Raw genomic sequence first — 18,997 nt, 5'->3', positions numbered from 1 at the left:
AACTTTGAAACACCCTTATTTATGAAATGAATGCGACATACTTTTCGGTCAAACTTTGTTATAAAGACTTACGACCATGTAACGGGACCATACGTAGATGACGCCGTCATTTGACGATTTGTCGGGGTCGCTACAGTTGATATCACGAACCTATTCATATATAATATATCAATATATTTTCATTTTAAACAATCGTCACGTATATATATACTTATAATACTTTTAATGTCTTCTTAGTCCGTAGTTAGCAATTCAATTTTAATGGTTCATATTTAGGTGTTTAATAAATAAATAAACCTCCATCGAAATAAATAAAACCCCATCGTATTCGTATTGGTTGGGATTAATCTTGACCCACGGTACCGGTGTTGTCAAATGACGTGTTGCGTACATAAAGTACCGGTGTTGTCAAATGACGTGTTGCGTACAATCATGGGATCTTATGATTAATCTTCTCGTATTGTTTACGGGTGATCCTGAAATATATAAAATTAAATTATGAGTACATATATATAAAATATCATGTTATTTTAAAAAGATGTGATTTATTTAATTTTTCTCCAATTATTTTCGTGGCTAAACTAGTCTTGGATATCCGATTTTGTTTTGGTCATAGTTTCTTCGTTACAACTTCGTTTTCGTTGGTTCAACTTGCCACTTCCTTGGATCGAGTCCTTATTTAAGAATATGAACTGTAAATACCTTAGTTTGTATTCGAAATTACAGGTCATAGGTCAAACTTTGGTGAAACTTATGAAGTTAATCATTTTCCATCATGTAAACAACCTTAAATGATTATTTTTCTAAAAGTACTTATACTTTGAGTTAAATCATAAAATTTTTATGTGTTATCATATTCATAGTAAATATCATTTTTCCAGAAAATAAACCTCCAATTCAAGGTTCAAGATAGTTTTTAATTATCCAACCCAAAACAGCCCCCGGTTGCACTCCGACGTCGTAAAAACAGTTTTTAAGGTGTTCTTTGAAAAACCAAGTTATACCTTGTTAAATTAGAATATATTTATGATATATTACAGGTCTTGAAGTATTTTAAAAGTTAAGTTAGAAGGATCTATTTAGTTTGCAAACAAGTTTGAAATCATTCAAACTATGTTCTTGTTGTTAAAATTGTATACCATAAAATAAGATAGCTATATATATATGAATCGAATAAGGTTATGAACAAAGTTACTACCTCAAGTTACTTGGACAAGATTGCTGTAAAAGAGGAGTAAAAACCTAGAACCAAAAGAGTGGTGGAGTTGGATGAAAGATTGGAAGTAAACTTGTGTTCTTGGAAGGATTCTTGAAGTGTTTTTGTAAGGGTTTTCTTATGGTGTTTAAGTGATGTTCTTGAAGCTAGATTTTCATGATGATAGGCTGAGATGGTTAAGGTGTTTAAGGGTTATGAAAGGGTGTTCCTAACTAGCAAAATGATGTAGCAAAGTTGAAGATGGATGGAGTATTTAAGGTGGTGGTGGTGGCGTGAATGATGAGGAACAAAGACATGATCTTTGTTGTATTTTTGTGTAATAATTCATGCATGCATCCAAACTATAATTACCTCTCATCTAGGGCAGTAATAATGGCTAGTTAGGTGGTGATTTGATGTGTATATACTAATAGTAAATACGTATAGAAGCTAGGTATGATACGAGTACATATACTCTAGATATACGTATAGAAATCTTGTGAAAAATGGAATGAGAATTCAAATATAGCTATCTTTTGTGAATATACTTATATGGTTTTATGTATTTAAGTCCTTAAAAAGTGATTAAATACATTATATATACGATATATGTATAAACATTATAGGTCATAAGTATTTATGTCAAATGACGTTACGTATGGTTATCGTTTTGAAAACTTAAGTTAGTAGTTTCAAAATATACTTATAACTTATTGTTATTAATACAAAATGAGGTATTAAAACATTCTTAGATCATGTTAAATATGTATATATACATATATATATACAAACGTATAATTATCATATGTTATATAGTTCGTGATATCATCGGTCAAACTAGACGGTCAAACGTTGTGTAAAACTCTTTTCAAAAACATAAATCTCAACAATTTGGATTGCTTATCATGTTGGTAAGGTTTAATTTATGTAAATATTAATCTTATAAGTATAGAACGATCGAAAAAGTGCGGGTTATTACAGTACCTACCCGTTAAATAAATTTCGTCCCGAAATTTTAAAATTGTACCAATTTTGCGTCATCGAGAAACAAGTGTGGATACTTTTGTTTCATCTGATCCTCTCATTCCCAAGTAAACTCAGGACCTCTTCGAGCATTCCAACGAACCTTAACGATCGGTATGTTGCTCTGCTTGAGCTGTTTAACTTCACGGTCCATGATTTCGATTGGTTCTTCGATGAATTGTAGTTTCTCATCGACATGGATTTCTTCAAGAGGAATGGTGAGGTCTTCCTTTGCAAGACACTTTTTAAGGTTTGAGACGTGAAAGGTATTATGTACTCTGGTGAGTTGTTGCGGTAACTCGAGTCGATAAGCTACCGGTCCAATGCGTTCGATGATCTTGAACGGGCCTACATATCTTGGGTTCAGTTTACCCCTTTTGCCGAAACGTATTACACCTTTCCATGGTGACACCTTTAACATAACCATGTCACCGATCTGAAACTCTAATGGTTTCCTTCGAACATCGGCGTAGCTCTTTTGGCGACTACGGGCTGTTTTCAATCTCTCCTTAATTTGTACTATCTTCTCAGTCGTTTCGTGTATGATCTCGGGACCAGTTAATTGTCGATCTCCTACTTCATTCCAACAAATAGGAGATCTACACTTCCTTCCGTACAATGCTTCGAATGGCGCAGCTTTAATGCTCACATGATAACTATTATTATACGAGAATTCTGCTAATGGTAGATATTTATCCCATCCGTTTCCAAAATCGATCACACATGCCCTGAGCATGTCTTCAAGAGTCTGAATTGTTCTTTCACTCTGCCCGTCGGTTTGCGGATGATATGCGGTACTCATATCCAAACGAGTTCCTAGTGCCTCCTGTAGTGATTGCCAGAACTTTGAGGTAAATCTACTATCACGATCAGATATAATGGAAATAGGTATTCCATGCCTTGAAACTATTTCCTTTATATATAATCGTAATAATTTCTCCATTCTATCCGTTTCCTTTATAGGCAAGAAATGTGCAGATTTGGTAAGACGATCAACAATTACCCAAATGGTGTCGTATCCCCAGGCAGTCTTTGGTAACTTCGTGATGAAATCCATGGTAATACCGTCCCATTTCCATTCTGGGATTTCTGGTTGTTGAAGTAATCCTGACGGCTTCTGGTGTTCTGCTTTGACTTTGGAACAAGTTAAACACTCCCCAACATATGTTGCAACGTCTGTCTTTAAATTAGGCCACCAATAATGTGTCTTAAGATCTTGGTACATCTTTCCCACTCCAGGATGTATCGAGTATCTTGTCTTATATGCCTCGTTCAATATCAACTTCCTTAATCCACCCAACTTCGGTACCCAAATACGATTTGCAAAATATCGAATTCCATCTTCCCGCATAACGAGTTGCTTCTCATACTTCCTCATTATTTCATTTCCTATATTTTCTTTAGTAAGTGCTTCTCGTTGAACTTCTTTGATTTGTGAGTTGAGATTCATGCGAATTTTTATGTTCATCGCTCGTACTCGAATTGGTTCTCGTTCCTTTCTGCTTAGTGCGTCAGCCACCACATTCGCTTTCCCGGGATGATAACGAATTTCACAATCATAGTCGTTTATTAACTCGACCCACCTACGTTGCCTCATGTTCAGCTGTTTCTGATCAAAAATATGTTGAAGGCTTTTATGATCAGTAAACACAGTGCATTTAACCCCATACAAGTAGTGTCTCCATATCTTCAATGCAAACAAGACTGCTCCCAGTTCTAGATCATGCGTCGTATAATTCCGCTCGTGAATCTTCAATTGTCGGGATGCGTATGCAATAACTTTCTTCCGTTGCATAAGAACGCAACCAAAACCTTGTCGCGAAGCGTCACAATATATTTCAAAATCATCGTTCCCTTCTGGTAACGATAAAATAGGCGCCGTAGTCAACTTCTTTTTCAGTAATTGAAACGCACTCTCCTGCTCAGAAGTCCATTCATATTTCTTCCCTTTTTGCGTTAACGCTGTCAACGGCTTAGCTATTCGGGAAAAATCTTGAATAAACCTTCTATAATAACCGGCTAAACCCAAAAATTGGCGTATCTGCATTGGTGTCTTAGGAGTCTCCCATTTTTCAATGGCTTCAATTTTTGCTGGATCAACCTGAATTCCTTTGCTACTAACAACGTGGCCAAGAAATTGCACTTCTTTCAACCAGAAAGCACACTTAGAAAATTTAGCGTATAGCTGTTCTTTTCTCAACAACTCTAATATTAAACTTAAATGCTGCTCATGCTCTTGCTCACTCTTGGAATAGATAAGAATGTCATCAATGAAAACAATAACAAACTTATCTAAATATGGACTACAAACTCGATTCATGAGGTCCATGAATACAGCTGGCGCATTCGTCAATCCAAACGGCATGACCAAAAATTCGTAATGACCATAACGTGTCCGAAAAGCAGTTTTCGGAATGTCCTCTTCTTTGACACGTAATTGATGATAGCCCGACCTTAGGTCAATTTTTGAGTACACACATGATCCTTGGAGTTGATCAAATAAGTCGTCAATTCTCGGTAGTGGATACCGATTTTTGATAGTTAACTTATTTAATTCACGATAATCTATACACATCCTAAAAGATCCATCTTTCTTTTTAACAAATAGAATCGGAGCTCCCCATGGTGAAGTACTTGGTCGTATGAATCCACGATCCAGTAATTCTTTTAACTGACTCTGAAGTTCTTTTAACTCGGACGGTGCAAGTCTATATGGAGCACGGGCAACTGGTGCAGCTCCTGGTACTAAATCTATTTGAAATTCTACAGATCTAAATGGAGGTAATCCCGGCAACTCTTCCGGAAAAACTTCAGGAAAATCTCTTGCCACAGGCACGTCGTTGATGCACTTCTCTTTTTCTTTCTTTTCGACTTTATTAACATGTGCTAGAATAGCATAACATCCCTTTTCTAAACACTTCTTGGCTTTCAAACAGCTAATGAGTTTTAACTTTGAGTTACCCTTCTCTCCATAAATCATCACCGGCATTTTATCCTTACAAGGAATGCGAATTGCCTTCTTGGCACACACAACTTCAGCTCCTACTTTGGACATCCAGTCCATGCCGACTATTACATCAAAACTTCCTAATTCTACGGGTATCAAGTCAATTTTAAACGTTTCTCCGGCTAAATTTATTTTACAATCACGACAAATTTTATCGGCTTTAATTAGTTTACCATTAGCTAACTCAATCATGTACTTAGCATCTAGAGGTAATGATGAACAATTCAATTTAGCGTAAAAGCCTCTACTCACGTAACTTCTATCGGCACCAGTATCAAATATAATAGATGCGGATAAGTTATTAATGGTAAACGTACCCGTAACAAGCTCCGGGTCTTCACACGCCTCTCTAGCATTAATAACAAATGCTCTTCCACGTGCAGATCCATTATTCTTCTCTGGATTCGGACACTGGATCTTATAATGACCCTGTTTTCCACACCCATAACAAGTAATGGTAGCCAAAGCAGTTATATTTGCATTGGTGGCAGGAGTCTTGGTACCATTTGTATTTGTAACGAGAGCCCTACAATCTTCAGCAAGATGACCCTTTCGATTACATTTGTTGCATACTACATTACAGTAGCCAGAGTGATGTTTGTGGCATCGGTTACATAAAGGATTTTGTCCTTTGTAACCAAAGCTTAAACCACTACCCGCACCTTGCGTGATTTCTTGTTTTTTAAAAGATTGTTGTTGGTTACCTCGATCATAATTTCCATTCCACTTTCTTTTGTTACCTGATACCTTCACATCAGTATTGGATACTTTCTTATCCATGATGACCTGATCCATTAGCTCGTTTGCCATGGTTATAGCTTCATGAATTGTCTTAGGTTTCGATGCTGTAACATTTGCCTTGACCTTTTTGGGCAAACCATCTTTGTACATTTCAATCTTCCGTTCTTCGGTTGGAACCAATTCAGGACATAGCAAAACTAATTCCATGAATCGCTGATTGTAGTTGGTGATTTCAGTACCAACAACCTTCAGACTTCGTAATTCATCTTCCAACTTCCTAACCTCGTTCCTTGGACAATATTCATTGATTAACATTGTTTTGAATTCTTCCCATGGAGTATCATAAGCTACATCTCCTCCTACAGCCTTCACATAATTTTTCCACCACGTGAGTGCACTATCTTGTAAAGTGCACGATGCATACTTGGTCATGTCCTTTTCAACACAACCACTGATTTTAAACACAGTCTCCATTTTTTCTATCCACCGGGTTAAACCGATCGGTCCTTCCGTTCCACTGAATGATGAGGGCTTGCAAGCTTGAAAAGTCTTGTAGGTGCATCCTACACGAGGATTTGGGTTAACTGCAGCAGCTCTTGCAGCCTCGACCCATAACATTCTGTCGTTTACTCGCTGGTTGATGAATTCCTTGACTTCTTGTTCCGTCATTCGATTCAATCGCGCCATATTCTTCTATAAGAATGAAAAGAAAATAATTATTCACATGGAATATTATAGATGTAGTGTATATTTACAGTACATTATAGCTTATTAATAATATGAACCAGGTATTATTATAAAAGCCTTTTCTTCTTATTAGCGTTTTATAATTATATCTAGGGTAGTACCTACCCGTTAATGTTCATACTTAATAGCTTAGTACAGAACCAATTACTACTATCTAAATAATATTTAACCATGGAAAATTATTGCATTTCATACTTCACTATTTTACATATGCTTATCTTATATCGAACATTAAGCAAACCACACTAATAATATTATACAAAACATTATATGATCCAATGGTTTAATACGGTAGCGCATCGTTTGGTCTATTTTCTAGGACGTTTAGGTTCAAAGAATCGCTTAACGCTTATCCTGGCTGTCTGCCTATATTTTGGCTGTGGGGCTGAAGAACTGGATGCCGGGATAGAACGAATAGGAATAGCGGGAATAGGGGTGGTAGTGTCTAGTGGAGTTGGTGCCGCATCATCCTTACTAAACTCGGGATTTGAATTTTCTAATTCATTAGCCTTTCGTTTCTTTCCTAGTTCGAACTTGTCTTTTGTAATTTCCTGTATTTCTTCCTCGATTTCACTTTCCTCCTCGGGTTCACTTTCCTCCTCGGGTTCACTTTCCGGGTTCTCTATAGTCGGTTCATCCGGAATTTGTGAGTCTTCCCCAAAGATATTATTTTTCGTCATCGGATAGGTTAATGACTGGAACACCATCTGAAGATTCTGGTTCGGAGTCGCTGAATGTGATAACAAGTTTTGAGCCCGACATCTATCACACAACAACTAACCCATTAGTACTACATAATATTTACATATAAATTTTAACCAACAATGATAAGCAATGGTTTTTAAATCAGACCCGGTCAAAGTCCAGACTTACTAATGTATCCTAACGACTTATCAGTTAGACACACTAATGCAAACCTGGTTCGCTAAGACCACCGCTCTGATACCACATGTCATAACCCGTCCTTAACCATAAGAACGAGTTAGATAACGTATGATTTCATTGCGAGGTATTGACCTCTATATGCGACATTTTTAAAAGAACAACTGCATTTATTTTACATTACATACCATAACTCTTATTTTAATACAAACTTTAGACAATAAAAAGATGATTATCGTTTAGCGATAATCTTAGACTTACAAACTTTACATGTGATGATAACAATACGATTTCTAGCATATTTTACATTACAATTCCTCAGATATGCAGTTTTATTTTTGACACAAATATGCATACTCAAGATCTTGCTTAAATTCAACATGTTGCAGCGGAAGCTTTTAGTTATCACCTGAGAATAAACATGCTTAAAACGTCAACATAAAGTTGGTGAGATATAGGTTTAATGCCGGCAGCAATATATATATATAGACCACAAGATTTCATATATAAACATTTTAATAAAAATATTCTAAGTGGTTGAGCACTTGGTAACCATACTTAACATTTAATCACGTCGCATATTCCCTTTATTATGAAATCTTACTACACCGTACCAAGTATAGTCACGAAACGAAGTACTGTGCAACCGTTGAATACTGGTCGTCCAGTCCGGTTGGGGTTGTCAGGCCCGATAGATCTATCAACAGGATTCGCGTTTACAATACCGCTGTAAATAGTAGTTACCAAGCTACAGGGAAGTATGCCAGTGGTACAACTCAACGTAGAATATATTTTTCAGTTACTTGTGTCCATATCGTAAAATATAAAATACATGTATTCTCATCCCGAAATATTTAGAGTTTAAAAGTGGGACTATATACTCACTTTTGCCTTGAAGATATATATATTTTGACTTGGTCTCCGGTTGATATCACGAACCTATCCATATATAATATATCAATATATTTTCATTTTAAACAATCGTCACGTATATATATACTTATAATACTTTTAATGTCTTCTTAGTCCGTAGTTAGCAATTCAATTTTAATGGTTCATATTTAGGTGTTTAATAAATAAATAAACCCCCATTGAAATAAATAAAACCCCATCGTATTCGTATTGGTCGGGATTAATCTTGACCCACGGTACCGGTGTTGTCAAATGACGTGTTGCGTACATAAAGTACCGGTGTTGTCAAATGACGTGTTGCGTACAATCATGGGATCTTATGATTAATCTTCTCGTATTGTTTACGGGTGATCCTGAAATATATAAAATTAAATTATGAGTACATATATATAAAATATCATGTTATTTTAAAAAGATGTGATTTATTTAATTTTTCTCCAATTATTTTCGTGGCTAAACTAGTCTTGGATATCCGATTTTGTTTTGGTCATAGTTTCTTCGTTACAACTCCGTTTTCGTTGGTTCAACTTGCCACTTCCTTGGATCGAGTCCTTCTTTAAGAATATGAACTGTAAATACCTTATTTTGTATTGGAAATCACAGGTCATAGGTCAAACTTTGGTGAAACTTATGAAGTTAATCATTTTCCATCATGTAAACAACCTTAAATGATTATTTTTCTAAAAGTACTTATACTTTGAGTTAAATCATGAAATTTTTATGTGTTATCATATTCATAGTAAATATCATTTTTCCAGAAAATAAACCTCCAATTCAAGGTTCAAGATAGTTTTTAATTATCCAACCCAAAACAGCCCCCGGTTGCACTCCGACGTCGTAAAAACAGTTTTTAAGGTGTTCTTTGAAAAACCAAGTTATACCTTGTTAAATTAGAATATATTTATGATATATTACAGGTCTTGAAGTATTTTAAAAGTTAAGTTAGAAGGATCTATTTAGTTTGCAAACAAGTTTGAAATCATTCAAACTATGTTCTTGTTGTTAAAATTGTATACCATAAAATAAGATAGCTATATATATATGAATCGAATAAGGTTATGAACAAAGTTACTACCTCAAGTTACTTGGACAAGATTGCTGTAAAAGAGGAGTAAAAACCTAGAACCAAAAGAGTGGTGGAGTTGGATGAAAGATTGGAAGTAAACTTGTGTTCTTGGAAGGATTCTTGAAGTGTTTTTGTAAGGGTTTTCTTATGGTGTTTAAGTGATGTTCTTGAAGCTAGATTTTCATGGTGATAGGCTGAGATGGTTAAGGTGTTTAAGGGTTATGAAAGGGTGTTCCTAACTAGCAAAATGATGTAGCAAAGTTGAAGATGGATGGAGTATTTAAGGTGGTGGTGGTGGCGTGAATGATGAGGAACAAAGACATGATCTTTGTTGTATTTTTGTGTAATAATTCATGCATGCATCCAAACTCTAATTACCTCTCATCTAGGGCAGTAATAATGGCTAGTTAGGTGGTGATTTTATGTGTATATACTAATAGTAAATACGTATAGAAGCTAGGTATGATACGAGTACATATACTCTAGATATACGTATAGAAATCTTGTGAAAAATGGAATGAGAATTCAAATATAGCTATCTTTTGTGAATATACTTATATGGTTTTATGTATTTAAGTCCTTAAAAAGTGATTAAATACATTATATATACGATATATGTATAAACATTATAGGTCATAAGTATTTATGTCAAATGACGTTACGTATGGTTATCGTTTTGAAAACTTAAGTTAGTAGTTTCAAAATATACTTATAACTTATTGTTATTAATACAAAATGAGGTATTAAAACATTCTTAGATCATGTTAAATATGTATATATACATATATATACACAAACGTATAATTATCATATGTTATATAGTTCGTGATATCATCGGTCAAACTAGACGGTCAAACGTTGTGTAAAACTCTTTTCAAAAACATAAATCTCAACAATTTGGATTGATTATCATGTTGGTAAGGTTTAATTTATGTAAATATTAATCTTATAAGTATAGAACGATCGAAAAAGTGCGGGTTATTACAGTACCTACCCGTTAAATAAATTTCGTCCCGAAATTTTAAAATTGTACCTATTTTGCGTCATCGAGAAACAAGTGTGGATACTTTTGTTTCATCTGATCCTCTCGTTCCCAAGTAAACTCAGGACCTCTTCGAGCATTCCAACGAACCTTAACGATCGGTATGTTGCTCTGCTTGAGCTGTTTAACTTCACGGTCCATGATTTCGATTGGTTCTTCGATGAATTGTAGTTTCTCATCGACATGGATTTCTTCAAGAGGAATGGTGAGGTCTTCCTTTGCAAGACACTTTTTAAGGTTTGAGACGTGAAAGGTATTATGTACTCCGGCGAGTTGTTGCGGTAACTTGAGTCGATAAGCTACCGGTCCAATGCGTTCGATGATCTTGAACGGACCTACATATCTTGGGTTCAGTTTACCCCTTTTGCCGAAACGTATTACACCTTTCCATGGTGACACCTTTAACATAACCATGTCACCGATCTGAAACTCTAATGGTTTCCTTCGAACATCGGCGTAGCTCTTTTGGCGACTACGGGCTGTTTTCAATCTCTCCTTAATTTGTACTATCTTCTCAGTCGTTTCGTGTATGATCTCGGGACCAGTTAATTGTCGATCTCCTACTTCATTCCAACAAATAGGAGATCTACACTTCCTTCCGTACAATGCTTCGAATGGCGCAGCTTTAATGCTCACATGATAACTATTATTATAAGAGAATTCTGCTAATGGTAGATATTTATCCCATCCATTTCCAAAATCGATCACACATGCCCTGAGCATGTCTTCAAGAGTCTGAATTGTTCTTTCACTCTGCCCGTCGGTTTGCGGATGATATGCGGTACTCATATCCAAACGAGTTCCTAGTGCCTCCTGTAGTGATTGCCAGAACTTTGAGGTAAATCTACTATCACGATCAGATATAATGGAAATAGGTATTCCATGCCTTGAAACTATTTCCTTTATATATAATCGTATTCCATGCCTTGTTTTAGTCGTAGTTTCTTCATTACAACTCCGTTTTTATTGGTTCAACTTGCCACTTCCTTGGATCGAGTCAAATTTTAAGAATATGAACTGAAAATACCTTAGTTTGTATTCGAAATCATAGGTTATAGGTCAAACTTTGGTGAAACTTATGAAAGTGATCATTTTCCATCATAAAAACAACATTTAATGATCATTTTTCTAAAAATACTTACACTTTGAGTTAAACCATGAAATTTTTATGTGTTAACATATTCATAAGAAATATCATTTTTCTAGAACATGAACTTCTAATTCAAAGTTCAAGATGGTTTTTAATTATCCAACCCAAAACAGCCCCCGGTTGCACTCCGACGACGTAGATTCAGTTTTTAAGATGTTCTTTGTAAAACCAAGTTATATCTTGTTAGGTTAGCATATCATTATGATATATTACAGGTCTTGAAGTGTTTTAAAAGTCAAGTTAGAAGGATCTATTTAGTTTGCGAACAAGTTTGAAATCATTCAAACTATGTTCTTGTTGTTAAAATTTTATACCACAAAATAAGATAGCTATATGAATATGAATTGAATAAGATTATGAACAAGGTTACTACCTCAAGTTACTTGGACAAAGTTACTGCAAAAGATAAGAAATAATCTTGGAATCAAAGAGTGGTGGAGTTAGATCAAAAGGTTGGAAGTAAACTTCTTCAAATGGGTGGTTATTTTGATATGTTCTTGAAAGAGTTTTCTTATGGTGTTTAAGGCTTATAATTGAAGCTAAATTGTAGTGACCCGAACTTTTCCATGTTTATATATATTAATTGAGATTAATATTTACATGATTAAATGTTTCCAACATGTTAAGCAATCAAACTTGTTAAGACTTGATTAATTGAAATATGTTTCATATAGACAATTGACCACCCAAGTTGATCGGTGATTCACGAACGTTAAAACTTGTAAAAACTATATGATGACATATATATGGATATATATATATATTTAACATGATACTATGATAAGAAAACATATCATAAAGTATATTAACAATGAACTACATATGTAAAAACAAGACTACTAACTTAATGATTTTTAAACGAGACATATATGTAACGATTATCGTTGTAAAGACATTTAATGTATATATATCATATTAAGAGATATTCATACATGATAATATCATGATAATATAATAATTTAAAATCTCATTTGATATTATAAACATTGAGTTAACAACATTTAACAAGATCGTTAACCTAAAGGTTTCAAAACAACACTTACATGTAACGACTAACGATGACTTAACGACTCAGTTAAAATGTATATACATGTAGTGTTTTAATATGTATTTATACACTTTTGAAAGACTTCAATACACTTATCAAAATACTTCTACTTAACAAAAATGCTTACAATTACATCCTCGTTCAGTTTCATCAACAATTCTACTCGTATGCACCCGTATTCGTACTCGTACAATACACAGCTTTTAGATGTATGTACTATTGGTATATACACTCTAATGATCAGCTCTTAGCAGCCCATGTGAGTCACCTAACACATGTGGGAACCATCATTTGGCAACTAGCATGAAATATCTCATAAAATTACAAAAATATGAGTAATCATTCATGACTTATTTACATGAAAACAAAATTACATATCCTTTATATCTAATCCATACACCAACGACCAAAAACACCTACAAACACTTTCATTCTTCAATTTTCTTCATCTAATTGATCTCTCTCAAGTTCTATCTTCAAGTTCTAAGTGTTCTTCATAAATTCCAAAAGTTCTAGTTTCATAAAATCAAGAATACTTTCAAGTTTGCTAGCTCACTTCCAATCTTGTAAGGTGATCATCCAACCTCAAGAAACCTTTGTTTCTTACAGTAGGTTATCATTCTAATACAAGGTAATAATCATATTCAAACTTTGGTTCAATTTCTATAACTATAACAATCTTATTTCAAGTGATGATCTTACTTGAACTTGTTTTCGTGTCATGATTCTGCTTCAAGAACTTCGAGCCATCCAAGGATCCATTGAAGCTAGATCCATTTTTCTCTTTTCCAGTAGGTTTATCCAAGGAAATTAAGGTAGTAATGATGTTCATAACATCATTCGATTCATACATATAAAGCTATCTTATTCGAAGGTTTAAACTTGTAATCACTAGAACATAGTTTAGTTAATTCTAAACTTGTTCGCAAACAAAAGTTAATCCTTCTAACTTGACTTTTAAAATCAACTAAACACATGTTCTATATCTATATGATATGCTAACTTAATGATTTAAAACCTGGAAACACGAAAAACACCGTAAAACCGGATTTACGCCGTCGTAGTAACACCGCGGGCTGTTTTGGGTTAGTTAATTAAAAACTATGATAAACTTTGATTTAAAAGTTGTTATTCTGAGAAAATGATTTTTATTATGAACATGAAACTATATCCAAAAATTATGGTTAAACTCAAAGTGGAAGTATGTTTTCTAAAATGGTCATCTAGACGTCGTTCTTTCGACTGAAATGACTACCTTTACAAAAACGACTTGTAACTTATTTTTCCGACTATAAACCTATACTTTTTCTGTTTAGATTCATAAAATAGAGTTCAATATGAAATCATAGCAATTTGATTCACTCAAAACGGATTTAAAATGAAGAAGTTATGGGTAAAACAAGATTGGATAATTTTTCTCATTTTAGCTACGTGAAAATTGGTAACAAATCTATTCCAACCATAACTTAATCAACTTGTATTGTATATTATGTAATCTTGAGATACCATAGACACGTATACAATGTTTCGACCTATCATGTCGACACATCTATATATATTTCGGAACAACCATAGACACTCTATATGTGAATGTTGGAGTTAGTTATACAGGGTTGAGGTTGATTCCAAAATATATATAGTTTGAGTTGTGATCAATACTGAGATACGTATACACTGGGTCGTGGATTGATTCAAGATAATATTTATCGATTTATTTCTGTACATCTAACTGTGGACAACTAGTTATAGGTTACTAACGAGGACAGCTGACTTAATAAACTTAAAACATCAAAATATATTAAAAGTGTTGTAAATATATTTTGAACATACTTTAATATATATGTATATATTGTTATAGGTTCGTGAATCAACAGTGGCCAAGTCTTACTTCCCGACGAAGTAAAAATCTGTGAAAGTGAGTTATAGTCCCACTTTTAAAATCTAATATTTTTGGGATGAGAATACATGCAGGTTTTATAAATGATTTACAAAATAGACACAAGTACGTGAAATTACATTCTATGGTTGAATTATCAAAATCGAATATGCCCCTTTTTATTAAGTCTGGTAATCTAAGAATTAGGGAACAGACACCCTAATTGACGCGAATCCTAAAGATAGATCTATTGGGCCTAACAAACCCCATCCAAAGTACCGGATGCTTTAGTACTTCGAAATTTATATCATATCCGAAGGGTGTCCCGGAATGATGGGGATATTCTTATATATGCATCTTGTTATTGTCGGTTACCAGGTGTTCACCATATGAATGATTTTTATCTCTATGTATGGGATGTGTATTGAAATATGAAATCTTGTGGTCTATTGTTACGATTTGATATATATAGGTTAAACCTATAACTCACCAACATTTTTGTTGACGTTTAAAGCATGTTTATTCTCAGGTGAATATTAAGAGCTTCCGCTGTTGCATTCTAAAATAAGGACAAGATTTGGAGTCCATGTTTGTATGATATTGTGTAAAAACTGCATTCAAGAAACTGATTTCGATGTAACATATTTGTATTGTAAACCATTATGTAATGGTCGTGTGTAAACAGGATATTTTAGATTATCATTATTTGATAATCTACGTAAAGCTTTTTAAACCTTTATTTATGAAATAAAGGTTATGGTTTGTTTTAAAAATGAATGCAGTCTTTGAAAAACGTCTCATATAGAGGTCAAAACCTCGCAACGAAATCAATTAATATGGAACGTTTTTAATCAATAAGAACGGGACATTTCAGTTGGTATCCGAGCGTTGGTCTTAGAGAACCAGAAAATTTGCATTAGTGTGTCTTATCGAGTTTGTTAGGATGCATTAGTGAGTCTGGACTTCGACCGTGTTTTCTTTAAAAATGATTGCTTAACATTTTTGTTGGAAACTATATATTTTTAACATATGAATATTATGTGATATATTAATCTCTTAACGTGTTTGATATTATGTGATAGATGTCTACCTCTAGAACAAGTCCCATTGACTCACCTAATAATAATGAAGAGTCAAATGTAAATTGGAATGATTTGTGGACTGATTCACAAGTTCCCGAAGAGGAACCGGAAGAAGAGTCGGAACCGGAAGAAGAATCGGAACCGGAAGAAGAATCGGAACCGGATGAAGAAATAGAACCGGTGGGGGAAATAATAAAACGGTTAAGTAAAAGAAAATCCTCAACCAACCGACCAAAGTTAATTATGGTCAATGGTGTTTCCGCCAAGGAAGCAAAATATTGGGAGGATTACCAATTCTCCGATGAATCGGATTCCGACGAGAATTCCGATGATGTTATAGAAATTACCCCAACTGAATTTAAAAAGGCAAAAGAAAATAATAAGGGAAAGGGCATAAAAATAGAGAAATCTAATTCCAACCCCGATGAACTTTATATGTATCGTCAACCCCCGAAGTCCTTAAGTTGTAACAATGACCCGGGAACCTCTAAACCACCAGGTTTTTCTAAACCAATGTGGACAACGACGGCTCGTATTAGGGGAACATCATATATCCCTAGAAACTTGGCAAAACGAACCAAAACCGAAGAAGAAGAAATGAGCGAGTTGGAATAAGATAGTTGTATTCGTGTGGTGTAATATATGTAATATAGTGTTCTTATGCTTTATGATATATGTAAAAATTGCTTGTATTAATAAGTATTTTTTTATGAAACTAACTCTTGTCTATTTTACAGTTTAAAAACACAAAATGGATAGACAACCCAATATTTTAAGAGACCTACCCGGAGACATGATTGATGAAATCTTGTCTAGAGTCGGCCAGAATTCTTCGGCACAACTATTTAAGGCGAGATCAGTTTGTAAGACATTCGAAGAACGTTCCAAGAATGTCTTGGTTTATAAGAGACTTTCGTTTGAAAGATGGGGGATATCACATTGAGAAACCCATAAGTTACGATGTGTTTACTTTGACGCATATATTGCGGGGAACCCAAATGCTATTTTACGCAACGGGTTAAGAAATTATTTTGACTCAATATATCCGAATATTGGACTTCGTGATTTAGAAAAAGCGGCTAACATGCAACATAAAGAAGCATGTTATGCTTACGGATTAGTAATGTTCGCTTCTCACCAAAGTGAGAACAAGAACATCGGGCTACAACTATTAAACAAAACGTTTCCACAAGTGACGGAGTCGGTAATTGGGGTAAGAAATGAGGTTTTTAGATTATTACGAGACTGTTGGACATTACGTAACCCTCGTCCCTTTGATGACGTTACAACACGCTGTCTTATCAACGGCCATAACGGTTATGTTGCACAAGACCAAGGATGGGAAGTAGTCCTAGTAAAACCAGAATGCATGACTTGTTTCTGGACGTATGAATTACGTGTCTTTATTGCCTTTGCCGAACGACTTGTGTACTAGCTAGAATTTTCTTCACAACTATCTTGTATCAAAGTTATTGTGTGCTATATTTCATGCTTTATGTAAAATAAGCGGTATTGTAAGTTTGTAAAATATTGTATAAAAGTTTGAACGCGAAATATTATTACAATCAGTTTTTCATATAGAATTGTAGTAGTTGAATTGTATATTAGCTACTAAGTATGAACTTAACGGGTAGGTACTACCCGAATTTAAACTTATAAAACGCTAATATGAAGAAAAAGCTTTTATAAATGAGTTCATATTATGCTACGAAATACTATTAACTACTCTTAATATTCTGTATGATTAACTTGTTCCATTTAACTATTTTGAAGGAAATGGCACCGACTACTCGACACATCGTGAATATGAATGAAGAGGAATTCCGTACTTTTCTAGCTTCAAACATAGCCGCAGTACAGGCTGTGCTACATACCAACAATAACCTTGGATCTAGCAGTACAGGAAATCGTATAGGATGCACCTACAAAGAATTCACTGCCTGCAAACCTTTGGAATTTGATGGAACCGAAGGACCGATCGGATTGAAACGGTGGACCGAGAAGGTTGAATCGGTGTTTGCCATAAGTAAGTGTACTGAAGAGGACAAAGTGAAGTACGCTACGCATACCTTCACAGGTTCTGCGTTAACATGGTGGAATACCTATCTAGAGCAAGTGGGACAAGATGATGCGTACGCACTACCGTGGTCAGCATTCAAGCACTTGATGAACGAGAAGTACCGTCCCAGAACCGAGGTCAATAAGCTCAAGACAGAACTTAGAGGGTTACGAACCCAAGGATTTGATATTACTACGTACGAAAGATGATTCACAGAATTGTGCTTATTGTGTCCGGGAGCATTCGAAGATGAGGAAGAGAAGATCGACGCTTTTGTGAAAGGATTACCGGAAAGAATCCAAGAAGATATAAGTTCACACGAGCCCGCCTCCATACAACAGGCATGTAGAATGGCTCACAAACTAGTGAACCAGATTGAAGAAAGAATCAAAGAACAGACTGCTGAAGAGGCCAATGTGAAGCAAGTCAAAAGAAAGTGGGAGGAAAACGGTGATAAGAATCACCAATACAACAACAACAGTAATTACAACAATAATCGCAACAATTATCCCAACAATCGCAACATCAATCGCAACTACAACAAACGGCCCAACAACAACAACAACAACAACAACAACAGCAACTACAACAATCATCCCAACAACAATAATAACCGCAACAACAACAACAATCAGAAGCAGCTATGCCAAAGGTGTGAAAAGAATCACTCGGGGTTCTGCACCAAATTTTGCAACAAGTGTAAAAGAAATGGTCATAGCGCGGCGAAGTGTGAGGTCTACGGACCAGGGGCTAATAGAACGAAAGGAACAAATGGTGTCGGAACGAGTAATGGCGGAGCAAGTAGTGTCGGAGCAAGTTATGCCAATGTAGTTTGTTATAAATGTGGAAAACCAGGCCACATTATTAGAAATTGCCCGAACCAGGAGAACACAAATGGACAAGGCCGTGGAAGAGTTTTCAATATTAATGCGATAGAGGCACAGGAAGACCCGGAGCTTGTTACGGGTACGTTTCTTATTGACAATAAATCTGCTTACGTTTTATTTGATTCGGGTGCGGATAGAAGCTATATGAGTAGAGATTTTTGTGCTAAATTAAGTTGTCCATTGACGCCTTTGGATAGTAAATTTTTACTCGAATTAGCAAATGGTAAATTAATTTCAGCAGATAATATATGTCGAAATCGAGAAATTAAACTGGTTAGCG

The sequence above is a fragment of the Rutidosis leptorrhynchoides genome, chromosome 5 (assembly GCF_046630445.1).
Source record: "Rutidosis leptorrhynchoides isolate AG116_Rl617_1_P2 chromosome 5, CSIRO_AGI_Rlap_v1, whole genome shotgun sequence".
Classification (NCBI taxonomy): domain Eukaryota; kingdom Viridiplantae; phylum Streptophyta; class Magnoliopsida; order Asterales; family Asteraceae; genus Rutidosis; species Rutidosis leptorrhynchoides.
The sequence above is the reverse complement of the archived record's forward strand: the minus strand, read 5'-3'. Positions refer to the sequence as shown.